This window comes from Mastomys coucha, unplaced genomic scaffold (genome assembly GCF_008632895.1).
Source record: "Mastomys coucha isolate ucsf_1 unplaced genomic scaffold, UCSF_Mcou_1 pScaffold3, whole genome shotgun sequence".
NCBI classification, from domain to species: domain Eukaryota; kingdom Metazoa; phylum Chordata; class Mammalia; order Rodentia; family Muridae; genus Mastomys; species Mastomys coucha.
The window spans coordinates 29,494,539-29,500,538 of record NW_022196909.1 but is presented as its reverse complement, the minus strand read 5'-3'; the positions used below and the strand labels follow the sequence as shown (position 1 = coordinate 29,500,538).

Below are 6,000 nucleotides of genomic sequence, written 5' to 3'. Positions count from 1 at the left end.
AAAAAAAAAAAAAAGAGAGAGAGAGAGAGAGAAATAGGGCAGTTTGTCATCAGTGGCCTCGCTGCCTACCAATTGTAGGTGGTGAGGAATAAACAGAAATATCACTTGGGAGTAGAGAAAGAAGAGAGTGGAAACTAGTTTCATTATTACTCTTGCCCCATTTCTCAGTAAGACTTTTGAATGTAGGCTTGGGTCTAGCTCCTTTTAATACAGGTTCCATGTTCACACTTGTGGATCCAAGACATAGCTTTATATGCAGGGACCAAGGACCCAAGACATTCATACCCAGGGGACAAATCAATAGCCCTACCACCACTGGTGGCTGCAAGTAATAAGCCAAACCCTGCAGAGCAAGTAGTCAAGCTCTCCCTCCGTTTGTTGACCCATGCACTACTTCGTCCTGTGCCAGGACTGTGGCACACTGTTTTCAGAATGGAAGTGACCTGTAGGAAGAACCCCAACAAGGAAATGAACTACAAACTACACACTCGGTCAAACAAAAATTCCCCCCCCCCCAAAAAAAAAAACCCTCACAGAGTCATGGAATCCAAGCGGCCAAGCAGCAAACACTTAAGGGGTTAATTTAAAAAGAATTAAATGCATCTTGAGTAAAATAAAAATGCAAACACAAAATACACTAAAGTTATGGCCTGTAGCAAATGTTGTTCCAAGGTAAGCAACAAACACCCACAAAGCAAAGGAGAAATATCTCCAAATTAGATAACTCGATGTATTCTTCAAATTGAGAAACAGAAATACACTATTCCCTAAAGCCAGCAAATGGAAGAGAATAATAAATAGCAGTGCAGAAATTAATGAATTAGAGAGTAAGAAATGGGTAAGGTAACTCAGAGTGGATATGTGGTTAACATGTGTAATGCCAGCCCTCCTGATGATGAGATAGGAGCAGTTCCACGGGTTCAAGGCCAGATTGGGCTATGCAGAGAGAAGCTTTATATAAAAAGAAAATCCTATGAATCCTATAGCTAGTAATATTTTTTAATAAAATAGAAACAAAAATCAATAAACCTTTAGCTGGATTAGAAAAAAAGAAAGGTTCACACAAGTCACAAATGAAAGAGAACACCCTGCAACTGATACTACAGAGCCATCAGAGACATGTCTGGGGAAGGAAGAATGACTGGGTAATGATGAACTGAACAATACAGGAAAATCGAGTGAATTTCGAAACCAAATGTAATATGGCAGTCATAAAAAAGATGAAAATCTGCACAAATCAATAGTGGCTCCTAGCAACCATTGAAATAAGGAGTAACACACGTTCCTCCCACTAAAAGACTTCCTAGAAACCTTAAGAGTTTATTGTGCAAGGTGAGCACCACCCTGCAACTGAAACCATAGATAGGTGGGCACTACAAAAGATGGGAACTATAGCTCAACATCCCAAAGTAATAAAAGTATACTGAAGAAGCTAAATGGTCACTGCTTGCCGATAGTATAACCTTATATAGAAACTATAGTCACCAAACAGCCATGGCAAAACGAAAACAAAACAAACAAACAAAACAAGAAAAAACAAGAGCCTTCCTGTGAAAACGAACAAGTGATTCCGTAAAGTTATAGACCACACATCAATTTAAAGACCTAAATTTTAAAATCAATACTGCTATTTTTAGCAATTATTATACTAATTATTTTAGCCACAAGTTATCCCAAAAGTACAGCAGTATCTAATCAACAGTTAAGTACTGAAAGTAGTCAAACACTTAGGAATAGCTTTTATCAAAAAGGTAGCTATAAAATTATTAAGCATTCAAGTAGGAAATAAAATACAGAATATAGTCTGGATAGATAGATCCGTGGGCAAGTGTACATAATGGTCTTGCATAGGACCCAGGTGCGTTTCATAGCACCTACATTGGAACTGCCTGATGTAGGGGATTAGATCTAGGGGATTAAATGCTGTCTTCTGGTCTCCGAGTTATGAAGTGCTGGTGAACCAAAAGAATGACAATATAACATTATGCATTTCTCATGACCTTAAATTATACACAGACTCAATGTTATCACCATTAAAATTCCAATATCACTTTTCCAGTAGCAGACCAAAAAAATCCTAACATTCATATAAGCTTAAAAATAAAAAACACCTAATTAACCAAATCAGCTTTGAATAAAAAGTATAGAACTAGAAGCCTTGCACTCTCAAAAATACATTACAAAAAAAAAAAAAATGCTATCCTGAATGCACAGCATTGCAGTTATAACAGAAATATAGATATTGTAGGAGAATAGGGATCTCATAAATAAACTCACACACTATGGTTGCTTTTGACTTTCATTTATAAACAATACTGAGATCAATATGCAGAAGAAGAGAATTCAACTTCATATTATACCACCTACCAGCACCACTCCAAACAAGCTAACGTCTAATATTAGGGAAGTTCATCCATTAAGCATCAGCCTAGTAGCAAGAGGAGGGGCCTTGTAATGACGACTAGCTGTGACGACCAAAGCACCAGAAACTACAACAAAAAAGAACATTGAGTAAAAGATGCTCCTGCCCAGCCAAGGAACTCATCGAAGATGTGTAGCTGAAAACTAGAGTGCGGAGAAAATACCTGAAAGCGCATGCGCGGTAAGAAGTTAATGGCCCGGGCTGGTGAGATGGCTCAGTGCGTAAGAGAACCGACTGCTCTTTCGAAGGTCATGAATTCAAATCCCAGCAACCACATAGTGGCTCACAACCAACTGTAATGAAATCTGACGCCCTCTTCTGGTGTGTCAGAAGACAACTACAGTGTAACTATTTATAATAATAAATAAATCTTTTTAAAAAAAAAAGTTAATGGCCAGTGCACAGGAACAACTCAACAGACGGAAGATAACCTGATTGAAACACAGGAAAGAATGCGAGTACACTTCTGAAAGACCTAAGAACGACCACACATATATGTAAACTGTTTAACATCATATCATCAACAGTTGAATGTCGATAAAATAAAGACCACAAGTGGAAGTTACTTCACACAGGCTAGGGTGGTTAACGTCGATGAAATATACTCATTGGCAAGGATGTGGAAAATCAGCATTTCATCTATACTCTCTGTGCCAGATAAAACATAGACAGCCATATGGAAAGCGGTGTAGACATTTCTGAATAAGTGCTGGTGCTGGGCTGTCAACATATTGCTTCAGTACATAAACACTTGGAGAAGACTTAGTAATTAAGAGAGGGTTACAGTTAATATCATGTAGCTTTATGAAGCAGGAGCAACATCATCAACAATAAAAAAAAAACCACATAGTAGCTTCCTCAAGGCATATTTCATCAAGAATCAATGGCTGCCGCTGCCTTAGCTACTGTGATGAGGAGCTGGGACCTAGGGAGGCGTTTGGGTCAGAGTTGAGACCTGAGTGTGGAGAAGGCAGGTCAGTACCCAGGAAGCTTAGGGGCCCCTCCGACACTGAAGACCTGCCATTCCTCTACCTTTTGTCAGCCCACAGTAAACATTCATGTTTTCATATTTTTCCCCTCAGAATGTTGGCAGACACAGAGAGCACTTGGAATATGTAGTATAATGATATTTGGACATAACAGATCGAAATGAGATGCCAAGAGTGGTAGGCCAGGCAGTCTATTGCTTCAGGGGCGTTGAATTCAGATGGGGATGGGAAGGGGAATGGAAAAAGTCCTTTGAGCTTACAAGTTAACACCTTCCAAGATCAAGGCAATAAACTTTGGACAATGCAAAAACTATTTCCTGAAGAAAAAATATAGTGTTTTGGATATATTAATAGATAACCTAAAATTCTTCTGCAATCCTTCACTACATTGAAGGTTTATGGAAAGAACTCAAAAGGGAAATGTTAATACTGTTTTTTCGGTTGAGAGTGGTGGCTATGGGACTGTGCCAGTTTTAATGAGATTTTTTTTTTCTTTTCCTTAAGAGAACAGCATGAGGGAGCCACATGGAGAGATGTAAAAGAAAAAGAAAAACTCTTCCCATAACGTATGCCAAGAGGAGCCTGGACTGTTTTATTTGGCAATTTTAGCCGTTATATAAATATAATCTTTATTGAAAAGATTAATACTTCTAAAAGTTCTAAAGATTAGATTTTTGAGATTTGACTCTAGTCTACCTTAGTGAACTTTTTTTCTGCTTCTCAAAATTTATATGATATAAAAGCTTTTCTGCTTTCCTTTTCTAGTCGTTGAATGGAGTAAATCTTCATTTTGGTTTATCTGATTATTTCAAATAGAATGCCACAACTGAAACTGTCAGCAAAGGAAGGAGCTATGAGAGAAAGAGCAACGAGAATCTTTGCATCTATTCACTTGACGGAGACTAGTATCTATTATATGTAAAGAACTCAAGAATTTATTTATAAAAACACAAAATAAAACCAAGAAATGAGCAAATGAACTAGCCCGACGCTTCTCACAGGAACTACAAATGACTAAACATGACAAAGTGTTTAACATCCTTAGTCATCAGGGAAATGCAAATCAAAGCTATATTGAGATTCCACTTCACCCAGTCATCATGATCACTATGAAAAAACAAGTGTTGGCAGGAATATATGCAGAAAGATGAGCATAGATCAGATGTCATGTAATGCAAGTGAATGTGTATGTTAAGATGTCATATATACATACACATATATATATGTATACACACACATACACACACACATATATATATGTATATATATACATATATATATGTATATATATAAATATATATATACACATATACAATACACATACACACAAAGCTTGCCTGACACCCTGAGACAAATGATGACAGGGCACGTGACCAGAACAACTAATCAGATGGCACCAATTACATGAAGCAAGTAGTAATGGGTCAATAGGGTCCCAGTGGAGGGTATAAAGGTTTGCCTGATTCTTACAGTAAATGAGTTTGCTTTTGAGACTTGCCCAACTCCTGAAGTCTGTGTTGTTGACTCTGTTTCTTCTCCTCCAAGGGTTTGGTCAGGATCACAAGCAACATTATGGTCTCTTTGTTTTCATTAATTACTATTGCATATACAATTATACTTACATATTATTAATGCATATATATAGATATTCTAAAATATAATCTGTTCAGTCTATATAATGTCATTTGTATGGATGTTTTCAGAACTGAACTGCCACCAGACCACCAGTTGCCAATACCAGAAAAAAAACCCTCTTTAGGGTTTTTGGAAGGCCAACAAAAAAACCCCTGAAATATACAGTCCATTGCTGTTGCATTTGCTTATCTACCAGAGGAGGATAGTAAATCCCTACTGCCGAAGATGCCATGCACTTCTAGAACTGGAACTGACCTGAACACCCCACCCTAAGAAAGAGCTTTAAGAAGGCACCATGCAAGCTTCCAAAGGAATCAGGCAGCCAATAGTCCTACACAGCTATAAAACCTATGAACCACAACAAAATGCCCAGTGTGACAGGATAACCCTAAGCGTATAGTACTGGCACATCTGTCTTGGGGGTAACTAATGGCTCTTGCCTGCTCAATAAGAGGAAAACCATGTTGTGAAGTCCAGTTCTTGGAGGAGAATTTACAACCACTAATTTATTAAACTAGCCTAATCCCTAACAACCATCTTTAAAAGTATCATCATACCAACAGCTAAATGTAGTTTCGACCCCTTGTATTGGAAACACCTCTCTGTCACAGAAGGAGACCACTAGAGAAAACCATTGCCAATCAAAATGCAAAGTTGGAGTCACATCTACAAAACACATACATCTAAGGCTCTGGGAAGGTTGCAGAGGAGGGGCAGAAAATCATAAGTGCTAGAGAGACAGGGAGTCAGCTGTGACATTGTGTCTTCTAAGGAATGTCAAATTCTATACCCATAAAGTCACCAACCTGAGTTCTCAAACGTGAGCTGTGCAAGGACAACAGTGGGCATGCCAAAGTAAACAGAGAAAAGCCCATGAAGACCCAACGCTGCTGTGGGCAACTGGGAAGAGGTGGTTTTCCCCAGGGAAGATGCTAATATTTTTAAAAAGAAGCC

At 38.2% G+C, this 6,000-nt stretch overlaps 1 protein-coding gene across 12 annotated transcripts in view; it reads right to left on the bottom strand.

Annotated features, from left to right (window-relative positions):
- Ctnna3 (catenin alpha 3) overlaps positions 1 to 6,000 on the bottom strand; it is a 1,512,724-nt gene that overhangs the window by 589,375 nt on the left and 917,349 nt on the right. The gene's annotated exons all lie outside the window — the stretch shown is intronic.